Source organism: Oncorhynchus clarkii, unplaced genomic scaffold, assembly GCF_045791955.1.
Source record: "Oncorhynchus clarkii lewisi isolate Uvic-CL-2024 unplaced genomic scaffold, UVic_Ocla_1.0 unplaced_contig_2599_pilon_pilon, whole genome shotgun sequence".
Classification (NCBI taxonomy): Eukaryota; Metazoa; Chordata; class Actinopteri; order Salmoniformes; family Salmonidae; genus Oncorhynchus; species Oncorhynchus clarkii.
This window is the reverse complement of record NW_027259491.1, coordinates 22,501-30,114: the sequence shown is the minus strand read 5'-3', so window position 1 is coordinate 30,114 and position 7,614 is coordinate 22,501.

Here is a 7,614-nt window from a genome sequence, read left to right as displayed (position 1 = left end):
CCAAACTGTGTTCAGACGGACAGATACATTACCCCAACCCACTTTAACCTACCAAACTGTGTTCAGACTGACAGATACATTACCCCACCCACTTTAAACTACCAAACTGTGTTCAGACGGACAGATACATTACCCCACCCACTTTAACCTACCAAACTGTGTTCAGACTGACAGATACATTACCCCAACCCAGCTCTTGTGCTGTCTGGCAGATTTTCCACTCTAAGGCTATATGCTATATGCTGTATGCATGTGATAGATAAGATAAGGAATATACTGTACACACCCGCAAAGCAGTAAAATTAGGTTTCAAAAACATGAACAAAATAGACCTTATGGAACAGCGGGGACTGTGAAGCAACACAAACATAGGCGCAGACACATGTATACACACACACACACACAATAACATACGCACTATACACACACGTACACATAGATTTAGTACTGTAGATATGTGGTAGTGGTGGAGTAGGGGCCTGAGGGCACACAGTGTGTTTTGAAATCTATGAATGTAACTGTAATGTTTTTTAAAATTGTATAAACTGCCTTAATTTTGCTGGACCCCAGGAAGAGTAGCTGCTGCCTTGTTAGCAGCTAATGGGGATCCATAATAAACCTCAGGAAAAGTAGCTGCTGCCTTGTTAGCAGCTAATGGGGATCCATAATAAACCTCAGGAAGAGTAGCTGCTGCCTTGTTAGCAGCTAATGGGGATCCATAATAAACCTCAGGAAAAGTAGCTGCTGCCTTGTTAGCAGCTAATGGGGATCCATAATAAACCTCAGGAAGAGTAGCTGCTGCCTTGTTAGCAGCTAATGGGGATCCATAATACACCTCAGGAAGAGTAGCTGCTGCCTTGTTAGCAGCTAATGGGGATCCATAATACACCTCAGGAAGAGTAGCTGCTGCCTTGTTAGCAGCTAATGGGGATCCATAATACACCTCAGGAAGAGTAGCTGCTGCCTTGTTAGCAGCTAATGATGATCCATAATAAATACAAATGTAATTCTACTAAGTTATGCTAATTCACCTATAGACCGATAAGAATGACCAGTCAAGTGGTATTTCCATTAATGAATAAGGCTAACAGGCATTACTTCAAAGGGTTTTTCTTCTTCTCCTCCTGGACAATTGGCCGGCAACATTTTTATTTATCAGCTTTTCTAATTTTTTTTATCTAACAAAAGCCGGCTATTACCAGCTAATGGAAACCCTGTTACCCACCCACTTTAACCTACCAAATTCCACTCCCCTAGTCACAACAAAGATTGGGTGTAACCATGAGTGTGTGTGTGTGTGACCACTAAACCTATGTAGACCGTTCTCCGTGTGAGAACACTCACTACACAGTCCCTATTAATCGACTAACTGCAACCGGGCGGCCTCTCTCTGCCAAGAAGCTGGGTATCCATGACAACGGCTGTGGAACACCCCAGAAATAGTTTAAGTAATTAGGAGATGGGGAAACTCATTGACCAATGAAATGAGGAATGTATAACGTACCGGACCAGCAGACTAACGACCAATCAAGTTCACATTGTCATTAGAGAACGACCGATATGGATGTTTTAGGGCTGATACCAGTTTTGGGGGGGGGGGTCAAGGAGGCCAATGACAGATATTCAATATCATTACATTTAAAAACAATTACGATAACATTTTCCAGACAGCCATTTATGCATTAATGCATCTATTTTTCAATCAAACAATACATTTGACTTTGTTTTTACCAACCTAACAACATATTGGTGATAATTGTATTTGAATGGTAAATCTCTTGATAAACTGGGTAAATTAAGATGGCAACGGCTTACTCACAATACAGGTGAATGCATATTCAACGGGAGTATTTGAGCTTGTTTGGGATGACCAGTGTCTAAGGTGCTACAGATGACATTCTGTATTCCTTCCATGTGGGACTTCTACTAGCCTACTGGTCAACAACGTTTACATAGAAGCATCACTCCATGTCAAGCCTGTATGGAAGGACATCATATAGGCACTGCTTTTAGTTTGACTATAGAGCGAGGGTAGAAAAAAAAAAAAAGATTTAACGACGATGCAAGTTCTGTCTGAATGACTTAAATCTGCCCATAGTTTGAGAAGTGAGAACGCTTCTACAGCTTTCTTAGTCCATAAACATGCAGGAAGATTCTTAGCTAGCTAAACCTATTGCCAATCTTTATTTAGGCATTTTAAAACACTTCCTTCTTCCCCCTTTTACGGCAATCATTTAATCCGACTGTCAGCTGTCAATTTACAGACACAATTGTGACTGGTCAGGTCAGCATACCAGTAAATAGCTAATTTACACCAAAGAGGTTTAGAAACTGTGGTTACACCGCAAGTCAGATGGCTTGTTGCTATGTTGGCTATTAGCTCCTATCTGATATCTTGGCACCATGTTTACCTGGCCAGCTAGCTAGCATTGTAGCTAACATAGCTAGCTAACACCACAGATGAAGGGTTAGTTATCCGTAGTCTTGGCTAACGTGTCAGATAGCTATCTGCTTAGCTAGTTAGCTTGCTTATTGCATGCATAACTCAGCATTGTGCAGTGCTCATTTAAAAAAAATAAAGTATATATAGTTTGTATTTATTTAACCTTTATTTAACTAGACAAGTCAGTTAAGAACAAATTCTTATTTACAATGATGGCATTGTGCAGTGTTCATGGCTCAGGAGGTGAATGTTGGCTGGCATAGTAGTAGTTTTGCTATGTTGAAGGACTATTGGCAAAGCCGCTATAGAATGAACTAGAAAACTAGAAAAGGCCAATATCGGTCGTTCACTAGTTATTTTTTTTTATTTAACTAGGCAAGTCCGTTAAGAACACATTCTTATTTACAATAACGGCCTACCCCCGGCCAAACCCGGACGACGCTGAGCCAATTGTGCGCCGCCCTATGGGACTCCCAACCACGGCCGGATGTGATACAGCCTGGATTCAAACCAGGGACTGTAGTGACTTTTCTTGCATTGAGATAAAGTGCCTTAAAACCGCTGCTCCACTCAGGAGCCCACAGTTGCTAAGCTAATCGCCACGCAATCTAGTGCTGGTCGGTATACCATATTTTAGTATATACCGGTATTGATGCACGGACCGGTTTGAGTTTTTACTTTACCTTCTATAGCGGTATTTGAATGTTTGGTTTGTGTGGTGTTTTACGTCCATTTTCATTGTTTATACCTCTACTTGAGTCATCCCTCTCTGCTCTGATTCCAAGTGGCTTTCCTCACAGACCTAGCCTCGCTCTCTGTCACTCAAGGGGTGCATTTGTTGTTACTTGACCAAATCAAAGTTTGTGTCACCTTACAGTGAAATGCTTACTTACAGGCTCTAACCAATAGTCCAAAAAAGGTATTAGGTGAACAATAGGTAGGTAAATAAATAAAACAACAGTAAAAAGACAGGCTATATACAGTAGCTAGGATATAAAAGTAGCGAGCCTACATACAGACAACGGTTAGTCAGGCTGATTGAGGTAGTATGAACATGTAGATATGATTAAAGTGACTATGCATATATGATGAACAAAGAGTAGCAGAAGCTAAAGAGGGGTTGGTGGGTGGCGGGTGGTGGGACACAATGCAGATAGCCCGGTTAGCCAATGTGCAGGAGCACTGGTTGGTCGGGCCAATTGAGGTAGTATGTACATGAATGTATAGTTAAAGTGACTATGCATATATGATAGAGTAGCAACAGCGTAAAAGAGGGGTTGGGGGAGTGGCGGGACACAATGCAAATAGTCCGGGTAGCCATTTGATTACCTGTTCAGTCTTATGGCTTGGGGGTAAAAAATGTTGAGGCATTTTTGTCCTACTTGGCACTCCGGTACCGCTTGTCATGCGGTAGTAGAGAGAACAGTCTATGGGGTGGCTGGGGTCTTTGACACGTGCATTCAGTCTGCATGGTCAATGCAGTACATTAAATGTTGATGACAATAATGTTGTTTCCACTTTGCTTCTTAATATAAATCCACTAGCGTTCTATAATTACACTATTAGTATGCGTTTCTTAAATCAGCAAACATCTAGTTTGTTTTTTCTTAGCAAGTTTTAGCTAAATCGTGTTAGCCACTAATGCTAATCGCAAGTTAGCTGGCTAGCTAATAAAAGTACTGAGTCAGATCAAACGTAGATAGCTGATACAGCCTGATACCAATGCTGGTGTAAGCCTGTTACGAATCCCTTTTGGCCCGACAGTCTAGGGGGGGATGGTAGTGAGACCCGTAACATAACTCATGTAAATTATAATTGTGACAAAGTACGTGTGAACGAAATAACCACGACAACCGAAATAATACCGTCAAACTCAGGGTTTATTTATAAACACACGGTAATGGGGGGGGGGGGGGGGGGGGGAGCAGGAAAAAGGGCTGAGCTGGACCCAAGGAAAGAAACAAATATGCAAAAACACCCCTAAGCTAGACTAGCCTATTTCAACAACAGCTAACTAACTAACCAAAATACAGTGGGTGGTCCGCCCAGTTCTAACTAGTGTATTTAACAAAAGTTCACCTACGGGTAGTGTATGCCCATGGGCGACTTGTCTTGGTTTCCCCCTTTTCCCACCAGCAAACACCATAAGCAAAAACAATACTCACAGGAGATGACAAAGTGATTTGGAGGTGCTCAAACAAAAGAAGAGGTTAATTAATACACAAAGAGAGAGATCTACATACATGGCATTTACAAAGAGATTGTGCTACTGAAATCTATCAAGAACAGCTATCTACTAACATGGCATTACAAAGATTGAGCTCTCTTGAACAAACAAATGATGGGGTTTTTAAACCATGGGGAAGGAACTGTGATAGGGTAGGAAACAGGAGGAGGTGTGTCTTCTGATTGATGGGTTGATTGTTGACTGATTGGGGAGTAATGATTTTCACCTGTGAGGGGAGAAGGAGAGAAAAGAAACACACACAGGATACACACAGACACAGGATACACACAGACACAGGATACACACAGACACAGGATACCTGTATCCGTAACAAAGCCTAAATCAGCATGTTGTTTGTGCAACAGTATCTTCTAATTTAAAGAGGAATAGTCGAAGCATGAATATGTTGGCTACATGAAGAAACATTTTAATGTCGCCAAAGTATATAGGGTCCCCGAGGAAACACTGACCATCACTTTGGTTCCTATCCTGTCACAATAACTCTGGGATTTTCATTCGCTGTCATGTCAAACACTGTATTCAAAGTGCCCACTATTGTTTATATTCTAACTATAGAATTATAATAAACATTATATTTCCATGATTCCAACAGTTCATCCAAGTGTTTTTATCTAAATCGCAAGTAAAAAAATAAGGCATTGTTTTTTTGTTGCAAATATAGTGCAGCCCTACGTGGCAGTGTGTGGAAATTATCTCAAATGAGTGCAGGAAATTGATAAATTGATGGAAATATAGGAAATAATTTTTAGTTGAAGTTGAATTGAACAATATAAAACATTCAGAATGGAGAAAGACCCATTGACATCATTTAGAATATATGTGTTTCCACCCAAGGATCACTCACTACTCATAAAGCACCCAAGGATCACTCACTACTCATAAAGCACCCTAGGATCACTCACTACTCATAAAGCACCCTAGGATCACTCACTACTCATAATGCACCCTGGGATCACTCACTACTCATAAAGCACCCTAGGATCACTCACTACTCATAAAGCACCCAAGGATCACTCACTACTCATAAAGCACCCTGGGATCACTCACTACTCATAAAGCACCCTAGGATCACTCACTACTCATAAAGCACTCTGGGATCACTCACTACTCCTAAAGCACCCTGGGATCACTCACTACTCATAAAGCACCCTAGGATCACTCACTACTCATAAAGCACCCTGGGATCACTCACTACTCATAAAGCACCCTAGGATCACTCACTACTCATAAAGCACCCTAGGATCACTCACTACTCATAAAGCACCCTAGGATCACTCACTACCCATAAAGCACCCTGGGATCACTCACTACTCATAAAGCACCCTAGGATCACTCACTACTCATAAAGCACCCTAGAATCACTCACTACTCATAAAGCACCCTAGGATCACTCACTACTCATAAAGCACCCTGGGATCACTCACTACTCATAAAGCACCCTAGGATCACTCACTATTCATAAAGCACCCTAGGATCACTCACTACTCATAAAACACCCTGGGATCACTCACTATTCATAAAGCACCCTAGGATCACTCACTACTCATAAAGCACCCTGGGATCACTCACTACTCATAAAGCACCCTAGGATCACTCACTACTCATAAAGCACCCTAGGATCACTCACTACTCATAAAGCACTCTGGGATCACTCACTACTCACTACCCATAAAGCACCCTGGGATCACTCACTACTCACTACCCATAAAGCACCCTGGGATCACTCACTACTCACTACCCATAAAGCACCCTAGGATCACTCACTACTCACTACCCATAAAGCACCCTAGGATCACTCACTACTCATAAAGCACCCTAGGATCACTCACTACTCATAAAGCACCCTAGGATCACTCACTACTCATAAAGCACCCTAGGATCACTCACTACTCATAAAGCACTCTGGGATCACTCACTACTCACTACCCATAAAGCACCCTGGGATCACTCACTACTCACTACCCATAAAGCACCCTGGGATCACTCACTACTCACTACCCATAAAGCACCCTGGGATCACTCACTACTCACTACCCATAAAACACCCTGGGATCACTCACTATTCATAAAGCACCCTAGGATCACTCACTACTCATAAAGCACCCTGGGATCACTCACTACTCATAAAGCACCCTAGGATCACTCACTACTCATAAAGCACCCTAGGATCACTCACTACTCATAAAGCACTCTGGGATCACTCACTACTCACTACTCATAAAGCACCCTGGGATCACTCACTACTCATAAAGCACCCTAGGATCACTCACTACTCATAAAGCACCCTAGGATCACTCACTACTCATAAAGCACCCTAGGATCACTCACTACTCATAAAGCACCCTAGGATCACTCACTACTCATAAAGCACTCTGGGATCACTCACTACTCACTACCCATAAAGCACCCTGGGATCACTCACTACTCACTACCCATAAAGCACCCTGGGATCACTCACTACTCACTACCCATAAAGCACCCTGGGATCACTCACTACTCACTACTCATAATGCACCATAGGATCACTCACTACTCATAAAGCACCCTAGGATCACTCACTACTCATAAAGCACCCTAGGATCACTCACTACTCATAAAGCACCCTAGGATCACTCACTACTCATGAAGGAAATGTAGAGCTTTTATTATTCAAAAAACATAAAATACCATCAAATATTTTGGCCCTATCGCCCAGCCCTAATTCCTTCTAGAAGTCAGGGTATGAGTTGAGAAACCTGCCTATTTTCCTCGAAAAGTACGTAATGTCATGATTTCAAAGCTAAACAATATTATTCATGTCATTCATGCTAATTTGGGGTTTTACCCCTGTTGACTCCTGTTGACTCCTTGAAGGAGTGTGCTCTTTGTGGAATTATACCCAGAATGCACCACGTGGCCAATTGACAACGGACCGGCAACACAA